Source organism: Pipra filicauda, unplaced genomic scaffold (assembly GCF_003945595.2).
Source record: "Pipra filicauda isolate LSUMZ 115617 unplaced genomic scaffold, ASM394559v2 scaffold66_size7647185_pilon, whole genome shotgun sequence".
NCBI lineage: Eukaryota > Metazoa > Chordata > Aves > Passeriformes > Pipridae > Pipra > Pipra filicauda.
In genome coordinates, this window is record NW_024104831.1 from 7291099 (window position 1) to 7310126 (window position 19028).

Below are 19028 nucleotides of genomic sequence, written 5' to 3' on the forward strand. Positions count from 1 at the left end.
ACAGTTTCTTTAAATTATGCTATTGTCAGTCTCAGAGTAGTTGGAAACAACTATTGGGCTCTTCAAACACCAAACCAAAACACTGTTTCCATTGCAGAAGATGTACCAGCTAAGAGAAGAGAAAGATGTACTCAATGTTGATAGAAACAGAGCTAGCTGGATGATAGGCTGTAGTTAATAGCAACCTATTCAGTAATACTACAAGTTTATTTGGAGCACTTTTTTCCTGTCAGATGTTTCAGAAAATGTGGCAAAGTTTAATTACATAGTTACAGAGTTAATTAAGAAATTATAGCAGATACTGAGTGAAATTAGGAACTTTAATCAGGAAGGAAAAGTTTTCATAGATCAACTTTGAAAACAGAAGTGTGAGTAAAACTGAGACACAAGAGAGCAGGAAAAGAGACAGTAGGATGACATAGCATTATCCAGTATGAATAAAGAAGACATGGCAGAGATTTACTTATTAGATACTAGAAAACATGAATTCAAAAGAAATCCAAATATATAAAGGAGAAAATACAGAAGAGATCCAGAAGATAGACTGGGGCAAGTACAGAAAAGGTCCAGAAGATAGACTGGAGCAAGTAAAGTTTGAAAGTGATTTTTAAAAGAATTCAGAAAGGAATTGTATGTTCATGAAGTTAGAAGAGAATGGGTGAATAGGCATGGGTCTTTAAGTTGGCAAAATGTCCTTCAGTTGAAGTCACCACTAAGACCAACACAGTTATGGCAAGTCAGGCAACTTCTTACCAACTCTATCCCATACTCAGAGTGGATAATTCTGAGAAGGAATTATTTGTTTCATTATTGACTTATCAATCAGGAATTAGAGAAGGTCAAAGTTAACAGAATAACTGAGCAGTTCAGAATGCAACTGCTTTGTGACCACACTTTTTGCCTTGTTTATCTATTAACTACATTTTCTGCAACTCTCTCTGCCTACCAGATTGGCAACACATACGCAAAACCCATTTAAAACTCTTTCACCACAAACAGACAGGTAATGAGCTCATTTCTATGGAAATATTTCGGTATTATTATTGTTGCCTGCTTGCCAACTGATCTGTAAAAATGTTTGTCCAAATTTGATAGCTTCTCATTTATCAAGAAAGATTAAAAAATAAAAGCATAAAACACACATAAGAAGTAATTGATTCACAAATAAGCTTGGCTTTCTGTGACGTAATTGATCTGACCTTAATTCAGAAGAAAAATTGATTAAATCAGTGCTGGTAGGTAGCACATGTAAGGGAGAGAAGTATTATTAGTAAGTATTAGTAAGACTAATAATTATGTGTCTTGTGAAATATTGTGCCATAATATTTCATCAATGCAAATCCATTGATCCTTCTGAAGGCAGTCTTGCTCACATTTGAAAATGTAATGCAGAAACCGTTGCCTTGCATATGATGATCTGCCCCCCAAAAAAAACCAAACAAAACCCAAAAAAAACCAAAGCAAGAAAACCAACTCTAATTCTATTCCTATTTAAAGTTTGCATGAGCTTTCATAGTTTCTGAGGGTAAAGGTATGCACCAGAAAATTTATTTGGAAAGTTAGAGTGGGAGTCGAGCTTTAGATTCTCTGAAGAAAAGGCTTCAAACACACAAATCAAGGGACTCATCCAAATGCATGAAGTGATAGGTACACTCTCTTCTAGTTTTCCTTTGGACATTATAGTATTCCATGTTTCTTCGGGGTTCTTAGCAGCAGGATTACCTCTGCCATTAATGAAGGTTGTGTCTCAGGTCAAGCCTGAGAAGGTTGATTGGCCTGATTTGACATCTGATCTGGTTTCATCAAATTTCAGGGGTTTATAGACTTCAAGATTGTCAACAAGACACTCTTGTAAGTCAACAAGAGTGGTTCCTTAGATGGTACCCTTTATCAGAACCAATACAGAACCAATATTGCAGGGATATTTGATAACTAATCACAGAGAGCAGTCAAAAATAAGATTCTGATTATTAATCAATGCTAATTAAGGACATTAATGTTTTTGTTTGTTTTTCTTTATGAGATTATTGTGATAACTATTGTCTAAAAACAATTCCCAGCAAGGGAATATGCAACGAAAACAGAAAATGTTTCATTTCTCCCCTGGCTTCCTCTTATCCAGTCAATAGAAGGGGGGAAGTTTTTATTTTTATGACTTTCTCAGAAAAGATTTTCTGAAAACTCATAGAATCCTTCTCTTGTAATTACATCATACCTCTATATATTCTTTCTCCATGCAGCATCAATGTGAATTGTGGTCTTCTCTGCTGTCCTAGATCCTGTCCCAGTGAAAGATTTCATGCATAAAAAATATTTGCTAGAGTGGTCTATAAATTATGATGTGGTACTGCTGTGAAGTGTTAGAAGACTACTCTGATGCATCTCAGAAATAGTAGACAGAAATTAAGATGATTTGTTATTTGAAGGTGTAATTTGTAAAGTACCTTCTAGCCTTTTGAAATTAAAAGTGCCATGCAGGCTGGTGTTATATTTTACACAAACAACTGGAGAAGAATCTTCCTCTAAGTAGCTGCCGTGGTGCTTGCTATATTTTGCCATATGTGTTCATAATACAGTGCTAGTTTCAATACAACAGAATTAGAATATCAATTGCCTGTTTTTATTAGAGCACATTAGAGTGTTTAACCAAAGTGAAATTGATTGCATTGAATTGCAAATTTCAAATGAGGAAAAGCAGTTGAAAATAAAATTAGGATCACTAGAGAGAAGTAACTATGCTCTTTAGATCTACTGTACAATAATGCAAGCTTGAAATATGACTGCATATTTTGCTAAAATTGGATTGTATGGTTAACTTTGTGTACCAGAGCTTACATAGCCTTTAGGTTGTTTTGTGAAACTTCTCTGGGTCTTACTGTCACCAGAATCAACCCATGCATGCTACTACAGAGATAGGGCACAATGCTGGTCTCTCTCTAATCTCTGGTTTTAGTTTAGTTTCATGGGAGCTAAATCACTTGAAGTAATCACTCAAAAGTTCACCAATGAACTCTACTATATTGCTAGTAAAAAATAAACAAGTATAAGGAGGCAGGGCATTTTTTTTTAATCTGATGTACTGCTCAGAGGTCTGCAAAACACAGCACTCCCTGCCCTTACAAGTAAGTGGCTGCAGCTCAGCTGTACAGAGTGCTTTGCATTCTCATTGTTTTAAGGTACCCCAGCTAAGTACAAAACCAATTCTGCTTATATGATGGAAACATAAATCTCACTGAAGTTGATGTTGGGCTTGATGAACACTTTTCTCCACAATGTCAAAAGAGGACTATTGCTGGCACTGACCTATATTAGAAGCAAAATGGATAATTTCCAAATAATAATTAACCTGAATGACTTTTCTGATATGGTAATTTCTAGCTGTCAGCATGAACTTTTAAACTTTACCTGGTGAATTTACTGAATGTCAGAAAAATGGGTATAGTAAATGTCAACATTTTCAGGAATTGGAACTGAAGAACTTGCCACTTTCAAACTACGACTAATGTAAGAAATTTTCCAAATCATAGAAATACAAAAACCCAATAGAAACACCAAAGAAATGGAAATGATCCTTCATACCTGATTATTTTATGACGCTTTGGGTTTTTGTACTTCTCAACTTGGCATCAGGAGTCATCTCCAAAGGCCCCTCTTCAGTGGTGTAGCTAGCTTGACTGGTCAGTAGTTTACATGTTGTATATTGCTACAGGACATTGCGAGAGTTATTATGTAGGTTTATAACTGTTTCTGTGTTTGCTAAATTAATTGAGGACTATGATTTACAGTTTGTCAAACTCTGAGCCTGTAAAGGTAATATGTGAAACAGTGGTAGTTGAAAAAAAAATATACCCAACTCTGTACCAGAGTCCCACACATGTAAAGGAAACCTACTGGGGAAAACGTATGAACATGCTAGCTTTCAGCTGTTTTTCACCAGAGAATTAAAAAGTATTTTTTTCAAGATGATCTACAGGTATTTTTTTTCAAAAGAGTAAGGTGGTTCTTAGTTTAACATAGGTTGAGAAATGCTGCCATAAACTCTACAACATAGCTTCTTAGGTTAAGTGGAAAGGATCTTAGAGTTTGAAGACTTAGAAGTAACAGAATTGTAGAATCACACAATGGTTGGGGTTGGAAGGGACCTTAAAGATCATCTAGTTACAATCTTCCTTCCATGGGCAGGGACACCTTCCATTAGATCAGGTTCCTCAGAGCATCATCCAACCTGGTCTTGAAAGCTTCCAGGGATGGGGCAGCTACAGCTTCTCTGGGAAACTTGTTCCAGTGCCTCACACCCCCTTATCATTAAGACAGCTACACACTAAAAATATTATACACAGTTTTTATTGCAAAAAATTGCAAACAGATTCTTTTTATTCTCTTTAGAAAACAATTAAGTGCATTATTTCTGTTACGTTTTCTTGTTTTCTGCATCTCCACTGCATCACCGCTGGTCGACAGTCCACAGTACCTCCCACTGCTTCTGGTGGCTGGGGATGCCTCCTCCTCTGATGCAGAGCTCCTTCTTGTTGACAGCTGAGTTCTGAGTGGGAGCGAGTTGTTACAACTGAAATTACATGGCATGTGGAGCTCTGGAGGTGGCAAAAGTTCCTGGAAAGCATGTCTAGCTGGAGAATGTTGTTTAAAGTTCTACCAATGCTTTCCAAATTGGTGTCCACAGAGTACTGTGTGGCACTCTCATGGTACAAGCTGCCTTTGTTTCCAGCCGCTTAGTCACATTAAGGTCAGCTAAATATATATCAGTTTCCTGGTGTTAGTTCTTTTCATCTGAGCAACTGATATGCGGTAAAATGGGATTCTGAGGAAGGACAGAACTGGGGTTTAATATTGAAAACAGAATTGTAATGTATATCTTAGATCTCAAAAATGAAGGAAAATGAGGTCTGTGAAGTCCTGAAGGGGAAGATAGTTCCTATTTCAGATCACACAGGGAAAGGAAAGATATGTGCAGATTCTCTTTTTGTTAAAATTTGTTCAAGGAAAAGGTAATAATTATTGTAGCTTAATAACCTGAAATCGGAAGTGCCTGTTTAATTTGTGTGTAGAAGGAAAGGCCTTGTCCAACCTCCAAGAAATTGCTGTTGTGGCTGCACTGGGGGAAGGGAAATGCTTCACCTGCTCTGCTTTGAGTATGTCAAGACATCTGCTTCTGTACCACCATGTTACTGCACATAGTTCTTGATGATGCAGTGTGGCAGTTTGAGCCACATTAGAAATCCAAAATCCAATTTCCAGGCTTCCCCCCACCCCTTCCCACAATTTATCCTAACACCGGAGAGAAACTTTCAGGCCAGAGGCTTCTATAGGGGGAAGGGGAAGTATATACATTTATTTACACAAATAAATACTATACAAACTAAAGGCAACTATATATATATATAGTATTACATTTAGATCAGTCTTTTAAGCCCCTCCCTTTAACTTTAGTCCAGGAGAAGCCTTTCAAGGCTGCTGGGTAATGCAGTTTCTCTCGTGGGAGTGTTCTGGGCCCCTGAACAATCCCTACCAACCTCAAGCTGTTTGTGGAAGTTTTTTTCTACTCACGAAGTTCAAGAAGATAGCTTTGAGTCCTTTCTCCTCGGTCTGCTGTGTGATCTCCCTTTCTCAGTCTCATACCTCGGTTTTGTAGGCTGCTGTAGTGTAGCTTATTAATGTACGCATCCTGGAATGTTGATTCTTCCTCTGGGTTTTCAGCTGTCCTGCGTTTAAATCACGGCAGAGATATCCTCTGGGCCTCTCTCTTTGGTTTGCCTCCAATTTCGCCTGGGATTCTTCTCCTGAGCGCCGAGCTGATTTGTTATCGTCCCGTCCACTTGGCTCTGCTTCAAATGCTGAGCCTTAAAATCCACCCCCCACCAGTCTCAATGCCATGGGGGGGGAAAGCCCCCTAGCCTTGGCCACAGGTAGCTCGGTCTAGTTATACACTGTCCCAAGCGTCCTGCAGCTGCAGGGGGGGAAGAGGGTCTGGTCTCCTCCCTCTTACTTCAGGTGCTGTGAATTTTTTCCTTCACAGCACACACTCCAAATGCTGCCTCTTAATTCTGGCCCAGGCAGAGTTGGGGGGCCGCAGGGCTCCCCTCACCCCCGGAGGGGGGCAAGAAGGAGCCCAGCCACCCCCTGGCCTTCTCCACCTACACGCAGCAGACACCAACAGCAGAACTGCCAACAGCTCCCGGTGCTGTGTATATATGATTTTTCAGCAGAAGTGAACAACATGAATGGTGAGTGGCTCTCCAGGGAACACTGCTCTGGCACCCAGTCACCTCTGAGCCCCCGAACTCTCAGGGGGGGCCAATTTCAAACTATGACATGCAGTCACTGCAGCCAGACTGGTTCCTGATCAGAAGGGAAGTTCTGGTGTATTTCTGGCATCTGTTTGAGGTATTGTGTTATAATTGAGTCTTAATTAATAACAAGTCATTCCAATTAAAACTTCAATTAGAAACAATATAGGCATTACTACATCTCTTTGCAATTGTATTCAAATGATACATAGCTGTACAAAAAGTAATCTTTTAGTTTCATGTAAGTAAAACTGGCAGAAATTATAATTAGCCTCTTGAAGTCAGCTTTTCTGAAATCTTCTGTCAAGGTTTGGACCTTCCTGCTTATGTACAAGGAGATAAATTTCCTTAAATTTTTTTGGCTGTCAAGTCTTGAACCCTAGAGATTCTTTGCTGGCCAAGAGTGCAAGCCAGTTCAGGTCTTGCCCCAAATCATCCTGACCAGGTATTCTGCTGCAACTCAAAAACAACTGTCTTTCTTTTGATTTAGAAAATACTACATTATTCAGAAATGATGTGCGTGAACAGGTTGCCTTCCATATGACCAATTGGTCCCTAATTTGAGTGTCTGTCTGTGTAACACACTGCCTGCCTCTGTGTTGCATTTGTATGAATAGTTCCTTTTCATTTTGTGGACTCCTAATCTCCCTGTGTAGCTTATATTTTATTGACTCCTGTCTTTCCCTTCCAGTCTGTTTTCCCTTTATTCTTTCATCTGTTAGTTCCATCGTAAAGCACATTTTATTGCATCCATACTGCATGCTGCTTTTCTGGTATAAATCATTACAACCACACAATATTTGTTGGTTGCTGCAATTGAATTACAGAATAAATTCACATTGACTTCTTAGGATCAGTTTTAACAAAATAACAAAAATATACTTAGAATGTTCAGTGGCTTTTTTGTAAGCTGTACCCTCACACTTACAGGGACGTAACTCTAATGATAACTGTTAGCACCAAAAAAAAAAAATCTTGAAGAATAGTTTTGTTGTGGTGACTGTTTTTGCAACTGGATTTTGAGTGAACTCTTTTCTTGATATGTTACTACAAAGTTATTAATTAATCATGTTTCTGTACTACTTAAATGTTACATCCTCTGCCTTGAAAAATATGATTGTGTTACTGATGCAAGGTAACACAATCATGTTACCTTCACAATCGTGATGGAAGTTTGACTATATCCTAGCTCACAGTCAGTACAATTAGAATGAAAACATTTGATCTTTTCCTTAACTTCCTTTTAACTGTGTATCAAAACAGTCTTAAATACAATTTACTGACAATTTGTTGAATTAGTATTATGGAATAGAATAATTAAGGGATAAGTAGTTTAGGATTTCAGATCAGGAGTATGTAAGCATATTTAATGTTGAGATATAATATTGGCTGTTAGTCTAAAGGCTATATAGAAAAAATTACTATGGGATTTTTGCTCAGTATTGATGACAGAGAGGAGTAATGGTGTAGTCTAAGCATTTCTATGTACAACTGTCTGAGGAGGTAATCATCGTATTTAGGATTACAGTTATACTTCCTGCCATCTTGATGGAATTCTTCATTTTCAGTTGGATAATACGAACAATTTTTCCTTCTCAGCAAACTCTGCAGGCTAAATTTATTTTGATTATAATAGACACTTCTCTGTAGTAGCATTTGCATTCAGGTTGTACTGAATGTTTGATTACAAACAAAATTTTTGAAACAGCATTAGCAAAATGTGGTAATAGTTTCCTAAAATCCCATTATAGGATGAAAAGTGTATAAGGAGTATATAATACACAGGAAGGCAAAAGTAACAGATGCAGAATATCTAATGCAGCCTGATTTTAAGAAGATCCTCTAGAGAATGGGTTACAAAATGTTTGACATTTTGTACTGAGTATAATATTGTTGGACTATCAAGAGGTCCTATGGCTCATATTTCTCTAATGACTGTTACTAGTGTAAAACCTTGTGTCCCTCATCACCATCCTGGCTTTTATTAAGAATTATATATGTTGTTCTGACAAGAATACTAGAAGAGTCTGCAGGCGTGAAATATTTGCATTGTACATAGGGGTATCGGTGAAATGAACATATCTTAGTGATAAAGAGTACAACATGCTGGATTTACCATGGTGAAAGATTTTTCTTTCCATCTTTTTTTATGTGTGGGTCATGGACAGCACAGACAAAAAGGCTTCTGTGTGGGTTCATGCTCTTGTCCTTGTAAAACAACAGAGAAAAAAATGATCAATTTAGTATGTCGTAGAATCCAATAATTTTTTTCATTAATCACAAGCTAAATGTGTGGAGTTTTTTAATTTGTCTTCCTTATGACCTTTGGGTGCTTACATGGACATAAGTGAATATACTGGATGTCAGCATATCTGATTGGGATTAAGAGAAACATGGTTTAGATTGTCTTCTTGACTTCCTTTATCACTTTACACAAATAATTTCATTACATTAAGCCTGTCGGTTATTTCTGGTGGTGAAAGGAGACTTGTGACCATGTACTCAATAGACTGTTGGAAGTTCTGTGAGTAAAATTTGATCCCTTTTGTCAATTCTTATGCCTTCTTGTCTGTCCTCCTAATGATCTGTGCATCATGTGGGAAAACGATGCAGCAGCTTCTGTACTAGTTACAGGCAATATAATTCAATATTGATGTTGATATTATTGAAAGAGAAAAACCCCTTAGGCTGAAGACATGAACCATATAATTGACTTTTCTGAACTGTCATAGATACAAAAGAAATCATAATTTTAAACAATGTACAGTGTCATAGAATCAGTAATTTTTAGATGTCTTAATTTCCTTTTTTGGTTTCATCAGAGGAATAAGAAAAATGGGGTCATAAAATCGTTCGACAGAAACATCAGTTTCTGTAGTGACAAATTTTGTTACTTTAGGATATAACCAGAAGTTTATAGGGAAGAAAAAGTTCAAAAGTATCCCAAATAAGAAATGTCAACATTAGGCAAAACATTTTGATATTCCCAAATAAGATTTTTCAGTTATTTGTTGAATTATATTAATTTACTCCTAGACGAAAATGTGGATAGGGTAATGCAGACTTAGTTCACGTGACACTGCAGCAGCTCAGAATCAGACAAATAATATGTCATCTCAGTTTAACAGCAGAAACAATATGACAATTCTTTTCCCCCATAAACACACAAAATTATTTAGCTTTTCCTGATAGAATCATGATATTTCCCAATGGAAAATGAAAACATTTCAATGAAGTGATGATTTTCTCTTGAATCTGAAGACAGATTCAAGACCTGTTGTCGTTCTAGCATGCATCTAGTCTTTTGTGGGTAACTACCCTTAGATGGCAAAAAAATCCTGAAAGAAATTAAAGCTCCTAGTCAACATACTGTACTTAAACAAACCTCTCATTTGGCTCATCCTCATTAGTAATTGACCCAGATCATTAGTAACTGTCCCGGATTATACATACCACACTCCAGGGGTTTTCTGGTACAATGAAAAGACTACTTACTTGAGTGGTATTTATACAGTTCTGACAAATAAGTAATTCAGAGTTTTTAAGGCTTTGTAAGAGTGGATATATCTCAGGCTGCATTCCCAATTGCTTCAATATCATCATACTTCAAAACTGTTGGAGCAACCTCTGTCGCACTCTTGACCTCAGCCAATTTAGAGTTCTCCCAAGGATCGCTGGGTGCAATTTGGGAGCTAGCATGGGCCTGGAACGTACACAATAGGCAGCTGGGACGTGGATACCCTGTTTTCAAAGGGAAGAGAGCTGAGCAGTATATGTGGGGGTTATTGCATGCCTTAGTCCCAGAGAACATGTTTGGATTAATAGTATAAATGTAATCTCGGTGTCCTGAATGAGCTGCATTTTGTATTGTGCTTGTTCAGCAGTTTAAATAATATTTCTATTAAATATATTTCTATAAGCTGTACTTTAGAAAAGGAAAATTGTAGTATTGTTTTACAGTGTGTATGTGTAAATTCATCATTTTAAGTGCATCTTGCTAATATTAATCTGAACTCAGTTTTAAGCACCCCATGAAACACAGCAGTCTACGATTCTAAATAAAGCACTGCACTGATATATTTTTTTCGTGACCTTAGGAAAGGCAGATTTTTCCATGCTGGAATAAATCATACCCTGGAATCCTATACAGAAGAAGCACTGCCTTTAGTGGAAGTCTGCTTCACTGCTAAGGCAACAAGAATGAGGATCCACTTCTCCATATCCATATGGATACCTGCCTTCAGGGAAAATGAGGCCATGGTGAGACAGAGAGGTCTGCCTGCCACTTATGGTTTCTCTTGTTTTATATTCTCAATAGGAATGACCTCTGCACACCAGAGATCTGGGAACTAATGTTTTGTCCCTAAATAAAAAATGTTTGTCTGCAACTATTTATGCTAAATAAAATTTCAGTCAGATGCACTGGATTGCCTGATACAGCAGTGGTGGATGAGGGCTCCCAAGAGTTGAGGCCCTACAAGCTCCAGGGCTTCCCATCTTTCTGCTACAGAGAGGAGAGGCTTGACAGGTTCCATCTCCATGGGCTGGAGCCTGAAAGCTGTGGCAATCAGGGATTTTTGGCCAGCTGCTGATAAGTGGGTTTCCAGGGTGTAGTTGCAGGGGCAGGATTGGAGAAGCAGGGCTATGAGCTGGGGAGACAGGGCAGCTGTGCGGGGTTGCAGGGCTGGGGTGCCCTGGCAGCTGCTGGAGAAACTGGGGTGGGTGATTAGCAAGTGTGAAAGTACCAAGAATGTTGATTTCACTGAGCAGCTGCTGGGTGCAGTGTGGTTGTTTCCTGGAGGAAGTTTCACATGCTGGGATTGTAAGACTGAAATAGTCTCTCAGTTTCCAGTTCATGGGAAATTAAAAAAAGTATTCTTTATATGATTCGGAGTAAAACCAAATAACCCTCCCTGTTTCCCTCCAAAACTTCTTCACAAATCAGAAATGCTACTGTTCAGCCAGCTTCACTCAACAGTCTTCTGGGATAATGCACTTTATTCATGCTTGTACTGAGATCCAATTTTGCAGGCCAGTGCAAGGTTGAAAAAAGTGAATCTGATTGTAGACAACTTATCCATTGTAATACTGACCTTATAAATCACCTAGTAGATTCACATTTGATCAGTTCTTTCATCTTTACGTATGATATTAAAACTCAGCTCAGAAGCTAATGCAGAAGTGCTGATCAGAATTCATCCTGATGCGTTTCAGAAAACCAAATTAACATTTGGATTAAAGTTCCTGATACCTTTTCCCTGAATGTTTGGAATATTAAAACACAACTCACACTGTAGGTGTTAAATGTCAGTACTCAGAATAATATCTAAATCACACAAAACCTAAGCAAAGGGGACACCTAGATAATGCAGTCTGGATTTCATTTTGTGACAGAAAGCACAATAATGTTTGTTTAGGGAGAAACTGCAGGTGTGGAACAAACTTCAACCTATATGGCATCTAAGAGGGACCCTCTTCAGAATTCCTTAAATGCTTTTCTGACAAGACTGCTTACAGAGCTCACCCTGTGCCAGGTGGCAATTTTTACAGATTGCTACTCAGACATCACTTTTAAACTTGTGTTTATACTCGTGGCCTTCAGTGTTTCATTGGTTTTGATGCCTTGTTGGATAAGAAAACAGTCATTCCCTTCCATGGGGATTTACCTGGTATTCATCAGTGTGGCATAGATACTTGGGACAACGGATTTCATTTTTTTTTTTTTATGGGAAGATGTGTCACCATCTGCTGAGTATGCGTTCTTGTTTAGAGAGTCATTACAGTCCTTTGTAGTGGATTTTGCACCTGGTTCCTGAGGTCTCAGCTCAGTCCCATGTCACAGCCAGGACAGCATTGTCACGTCCTGCAAGACAAACAGCTCTGGGCAAGTGGCACCTACCGGTTAGAGTGGACCGCACAACTGTATGTTAGTGTGGAGAAGCCAGCCATCAGTCACTTTCAGGAACTGGATGGTAAATAAAGTTCATCTGAGTGAATCTTCAGCTGCAGTGAGATAGTTGGGACATCTCAGCATACAGAGGAAAGGTGTCCTCAGTTCACTCTGCCTGTACTCTTTAGGGACATGGCTGGAGGCAGGGGAGCTGTGGTTGATGCAGGCACCCCAGACAGAACTTACCCATGGTTTTCCTAGATCCCGGAGTACTTATTGAGCAGCAACCCTTTGTGCAAGTGCCACTGGCTTCAGGCAGATGATGCTATTCAGGCAGAAGATGATGCTACTAATATAAGATGGAAAACTAGTAAAATCTGGCTTGAAGTTGTTACTATAGCCAGCCTGTGGTCCTTGGTAATCTGTTTTATTTGGGGATAGTCACTAATCTGTTAGGAAAAAGAACATAAAACTGAATCCCTTTCTTCCACAACAAAGAGACAAAAGATTTTTCTGTGTATGCATCACTTGGTACACGGAGGCAATCAATCAGCACCATCCAGAGGGATACAATAAAGGATTCTTATACATCTTCAGAGAGTGGGATGAAGTTATGCGTCTCCAAAAAGTACAGTAACATCACAAAACTGAGACCTTTATGGACTCATCTTTGCAGTTTTCTGGATTATATTTTTATGTGATATCTGGTTGTTTTCATCAAAGAATATACGAATGTATCTTTAAATATGCTACTGAGTTAGAGACTGTAACATCATCAGAAAATTATTACCTTAGCAGTACTTGCACAGCCATCTACTACTGTGCGATATATGAGTGTTTCTATAGAAATGAACAGCAATAACTGTTTTTCTGAAAACAGTGGGGAAATACTTGGCTACATAATGAACAACAGGAATAATGTTCATTCTTCATAGAAGCTTCTAGTAGATGCTTACTTTACACAAAATACTGACAGTTCAGGAAATCAGACTTTTCCAGTTTCAGTATTCAGCATGATAGGGAGACATCTTTCTTTCCCAATTTTGCTTTCAAGTTCACTATTGAAATAATTGCTTAGTCCATCTTTTCCTAAAGTTGCTTGACATACCTCTTCGAAATATCAGTGAAAACCCTGTTTCTCTCCCTGCAAAATCCTATAAAAGGTGAAATCTCTTAAGGCTTTGAAACTCAAATCAAAGTTGTGTTCAGACGTCAGGGGTCATTCTTAGTCTACTGAACCTCAGCTCTGACCGGACTGAGGCTTCCTGGCTGATTCAACACCCGCTGATGCCAGTGGAGAAAAGTCCATCCAAATTCTTACATAGCAGCTTCATGACATCAGATGATGACAGGTGCTATAACTCATGTGCAGATTTAATACAACAGCTGCTTCAAAAATGAAGATGTACTAATATCTAGTAAATGGCCTTTTAAAGTTGTTTTCAAGTTGGAATAAGTGCACCTACTTTTGTTTAGGAGCTTTTTCATCAAAAATACTTGTCAAATTGCTTTAAAAAGCAATATGGAATTATCTCAGGAAAATGGTTCTAAAATGTGTTCATTTTTGAGAGACTTGCTTCTTGATAAATAAGTCTATAAAGAAGAGGATCTTGAAAGGCCAACACCTTGATTTAAAAAAATAGAAAAGAAAAAGCCACAAAATATTTAATTGCAACACAAAACTGAAGTTTTTAAAATTATTTCTTGGGAAAAAATAGCTTTTGTCCATTTGCTCCAGGAAAAACAAATAGCACTATTTAATAATGGGAAGCAATCCATTAAAAAAAGACAAAAGCACTGAATGAGTGTGACTTTGAATCCCTTCTTAGACCATCAAAAACAGTCAGCTTCTTAATTTTTTTTGTGAGAGGTCATCAAGAAATCGCAAGAGAAAGATTAAGAGGAATGGTTATTATGGAGAAAACTGAATTGCATCTGCATAGCACACCCTCAGTCTTTTGGTGGAGAACACTTCAGGATTATACTGCCCACATACTTCCAACTCGAGTTTCTGCATTTATTTTGCTAGTAAAATACTGTATTCATAGAAAGACATAAAACTCTTGGGATAGCTCCATGTACACATTACTCGGAAATTCCGCTGTAGTTCTTAGCAAAATGTATTTTTAGGATTATAGCTCTGGAGTGTTTGTAATTGCAGTCCTAAGAGTGGCTCAAAGGCTGGTGCTGGTTATAACTTCTAAGCCTTAAGGGCAGATCCTTCAATGTTTATTGAGGAAAATTGCTCGTTGGTTTCAACGGGAATTTAGCCTCATCAGTAAGCACTGCAAAGTCAGGCCCCTAGAGAGTGCCACTTCATAAATCAATTATAATTAATTCATCAAAGAAAAAAATGCTAATTCTGATTCAGTTTAGAACACCCAATCTCATCTCAAATCATTAGTTACCTAATCATGTAGGAAATTAAAATATTGTTAGAATTAATCGTGTGTGACTCAGCAGACCAAAAGACCTTCAGCTAACAGATCGAGTTAAAACTTTCCATTGATGCAACATGCTAAACAAATACGACTGGGGATTTTGTTAGTTCAGAGCATTGTTTGTGCATAAGCTGTTGTGAGGTAAGTCTAATGTGAGATTATTCATAATGCATGATGAAGATAAAGCATTTGTGATAAAGAATGTGGTTATCTGAGGAAAGCAAATGGTACTTGAGATTAAAATCCTATTTTTCCACTTGGGAACTGTGATGACAGCAGTATCTGTCATACCAGTGCCCTTATAAAAGTGATGGAGAAACTGCCTCTGCTTTGCAAATGAACTTTCCTTATTTTTTTTAGAAGGTACTAGATGATGTTTAGCACAGGAGCTATATTAATCCCATAGTGGGAGCCAGTCTTACTGCTTTGGGCCTGGTCATAGTGCTTTGGGACTACAAAGCAGTGGTTGGTGCAGCCATGCTTGTTGTGCTGCTTGTCCTTAAAAAGCTTTGGCCCCTTTCCAGAAAAACTAGACAAAGGCGGTGGTTTCTGGTCCTATCTGTACACATGGCAAGATGTCAAACATGTGGGACCTTGTGTCTACTTTTCTTTTTTTTTCCTTTGCAATAATTCTCCATGAGCTTTCAGAAAGTCAGAATCAACCTGTTTATAAAACACATCACAGCTGTGTAAATAAAGTATCTTCCTCTATCAATTATATAGGCATCAGAACAAAAGTAGTGCTGCTGAATTCCAGGTATACTACTGCTGAATCTCTGTTTGCAGCATAACTGTAAACAAGAAAATAAAATACCTAATGGGCAATGGGGCTGAAGAAGCTTTGGAATGGTAATTTTTGCTTTTCCTGTCTATTCCTGTTTCAAGTATGCAGCCATTCTACTGCACTGGGAATGATTCTTGTCTCTAAGGTATTGCATGCCTTTAGAATGAATTCAGGAGGTAATGCTTCAATTACATTTTGAGATTCATATCTCACTGAAGAGAATAGGATTTCTTCTTTATTTTTATACTGATGCTGAATTGGATAGTTCTCTGTAAAAGAGAAGCAAGATGGTGACATCATGCCTAAACCCCAAATTTACTGCACAGTAGTTTGTATATTCAAACGTAATGAGAAAGAAATGTGCTTCAAATTTGCAATTATTAAAACTGCTGCACTCATGGGTTGCTTTGTTTTCTTTTACTGCTCATGAAATGACAGCACTATGGTTACAGTTACATTGACTACACATAATTAATTTTCTAGGGCAAATAAGATAATAAAGCCTCCCTATGAGCGTATGCTTTCTTAATTAATTAAATTGCTTTGACTATTTGGCTTTAGTTTCTTTGGTGTCAGTAAAAACAGAACCTCAGAAAGTGTCCATGCGATACAGTTGCTGTGTATTTCTGTATGCCCATTATTAAATGGGTTTTATGGATAATATCAGAAGCCTCTGATATTTTTCTTTTGAAAATCAAGTGTAGCAAACAGTAATGAACTATGTGCCAGGAAGCATCCCATTCTTCAGTATTACTGCCTGTGCTTAGAAAGTTAGATAAATCCCTCCTGATGTCTTGAAAGTGTGTTCAATAGATACTTCACACCATATCTAAATTATTAGTTATGCCTTACATTTTACCAAGGAGGCCTCATTTCAGATATTCATGGTAAAGAATTGCTTGCTTTCCATGAGAAGCAGTGTAATTCTGAATATGAAACATCCCTGCTCAGAAGACACATCAACAGCTTCTGTCTATATATACAAATAGCAGGGACATGAGACAAACGCTCTCAGTAGGGCTTTCTATCCCAAAACACTTCCTACAAAACAGTTTGTATATTATTATATTATTTCCAATATTATTATATTCAGAGACAAGCTTCCCAGGAATCTCAGGCCATTTTCAAAATCTTTTCCAACTCAAAAATTCTTATCTGTATCAAATGCAGGAGGCACAATACTTACAATCAAATCTTTTTCCCCTGGCACGAGAATGGACGTATAGCTCACGGGATCTTTATTCTACTTCTGAACAGTACTGATTTGACTCTAAAGCCTTTTCTTCCAAAACTGCCTGAGCTACTTGGAAAGCAGAACTTGGGATGAACAGACTGTCCTAGTTTTCTTCTGGAGATAGTACTGCTGTCTTCTTATGTGTAAAATAAAGTGCTCTTGTAAATGTTGGATCATTGTATCACAGGGGGAACAGGACATATTCCTTCTCCTATTGTGCCTTGCAGGATATTTGTCAACTGGGAAGCCAAATAACCAGATGATCTACTTCCAGGGTGCTGCTATTTTGCCAGTTTCTGTGGAAGAAAGAGGAGCATGACCTGCCTTTCCCTCACTGCTGAGGAGAGCAACAACTTGATTTCCTTTGTGCTTCCTTTTCAGTTTTCTGAATGTATGGTTCTGAGACTGTACTTTTCATTGTACCCTTTTTTTCTTTCATTTTAATGTATGATAGTTTAAGAAAAAGTAGTTTTGAAATACTGAAACTTGACAAATTTTAAGCATGTGACTGACTGGATGGCAAATGCAGGCCAAATTGTAGACTTAAGACAATAACCAAGAAATCAACAATCCAATTTATCACCATACCTGGGAAATATCAGTTAGCTAAAGTGTCTTTCTGACAGCTGTGGTAGCCTTCTTAGCAGAATTTAATCCCTGTCCAGAACTATGATCTTTGTCCTACAATTGGTGAAGTCACTGAGGGTTTTCTCATTGCTTTCAGGAGTTGAGTGGTCCCATTATTCCTGAAGAAATACTGGCTGTAATCTGAAAGCTACTCAAGTCAGAGAAAAGATTCCTGCTGTCATCAGTGGGCTTCAATCAGGTTTGACCAGCTCCAGCATAAAGCCAAATAACAACCTTCAGGTATGTCAGGAAACTGCTTAAAAACACAAAAACTCATTTGAGAATTGTTAAAACACCCATGCTTTGGTGAGCTTTTGTTGCTGATGAGTTTAGATTGCAAGCTAGCTGTTTAGTTTAAAAGGACGCTTAAGGTTTTCCTGAATTAATTACGGGCTCTTAAAGTCGCTGAAACAAGTAATTTGTCTATCATGACTTTAGTAAAAAGTAGTGATTTTACCCTCAAAAGCTGCATGCTTGGAAAAAAGAAAGATTGATTCTATGCCACAACTTGTTTTTAGAAAGATTTATCATGAAACTTGAATTCATCTGATAAGTTGTGTTACACTCCAATAAATGCTCTGGGCTGCCTTGTGTGAGCAAATACTATTTGTCTGAGTAATGGCTGCAGAGACGGAGCCACCTGGCAACAACTGACTTCTTTGTGCTTTCGACTGTTTCAGTTGCCTTACTGTGGTAGCTAAATGAGATGTTATGACTAGGGAAACACCAACACTATTAGTTTTAGAGGTCAAGTTCTGAACACACTTTTCTGACAAATCTCCTAGTACTGTCTGTGGGAATGTTATTTATGTCAGGATTAAGGTCCATATTTGACTGTTAATTTCATGGTTGTGTTGCACAGCCTGATAATAGGGAAGCTCATAAAAATAAAGATGCACTTAGCTCTGTGACCAAACTCTGTAATGCATGTAAAATTGTTTTTTCTTTTTATAATTACAACTGGTATTTCATTGTTCTCTGCCAGCCCTCATTTTCCTCCATCCACACCCGCTTTATTTCTTCCTGATGCTAACACAAACATTAATTTGATCACTTTCCAACACATTTGTAGAAAAGATCTCCCACAATTTATAGCTGGCCCTGACAGGATTGCTGAAACTAGACAACTGATATGTAACTGCGTTGACTTTGATTCTGGTTTATGTATGCAGAGAATACAGGTGTAGATCTGTGTTTTCTTTATGCCTAAACAAACAGCTAAGTATAGTATCTTTTTAATGTGTTATGAAGAACAGCAGTTACAGCTGGTTTTCATACCAGCTATGTTTTGCAGCTATAGGAATTATTAACTTCTGTGAAAAGCCCCCATTTTTTATCTTTACTATCCCTCCATTTTCTGCAGCAACAGACCTGTCAGTTCTTATATTGCTATCTGTGTCTGTCTTAGCAAGGAATTTGGTGCAACAGGAGTAAATCAGTAGATCAAAGAAGCAGTTGGTGCTATGTTTGTCACATATTCATTGCACGCATTTGGGGATTTTGCTCCAGCCTAGGGTTATTCTGGTCCCTTGATCAAAACAGAGGACCCCTCTGTTCCTACACGTGGTCACCAAGACTGGCTGCAAGCAGGGAACAGCAGGATAGAGAACTGGCTTTATGCAGTGGGAGCGAGAAGTCTTCTAGAGAGAAATTGCTCCCTCATGTTGATTTTTTTTGTTTGCACTGAATGGAAAGTGGGCTAGAGCCTTTTCTAAGAGCCCCTGGGGTAGCAGATGAGGCCTGAGCA

General features: G+C 38.1%; 1 protein-coding gene across 4 annotated transcripts in view; it reads left to right on the plus strand.

Moving 5' to 3' along the window:
* Window positions 1-19028, plus strand: part of CALCR (calcitonin receptor) — a 159278-nt gene that overhangs the window by 20223 nt on the left and 120027 nt on the right. For 2 of the 4 annotated variants that reach the window (XM_039388623.1, XM_027749207.2), the window contains exon 2: window positions 17379-17521. The exons of the other annotated variants lie outside the window; for them this stretch is intronic. The gene's annotated coding sequence lies outside the window, so the exon portion shown is untranslated. The remainder of the gene's footprint in view (window positions 1-17378; window positions 17522-19028) is intronic. 4 annotated transcript variants of the gene reach the window in all.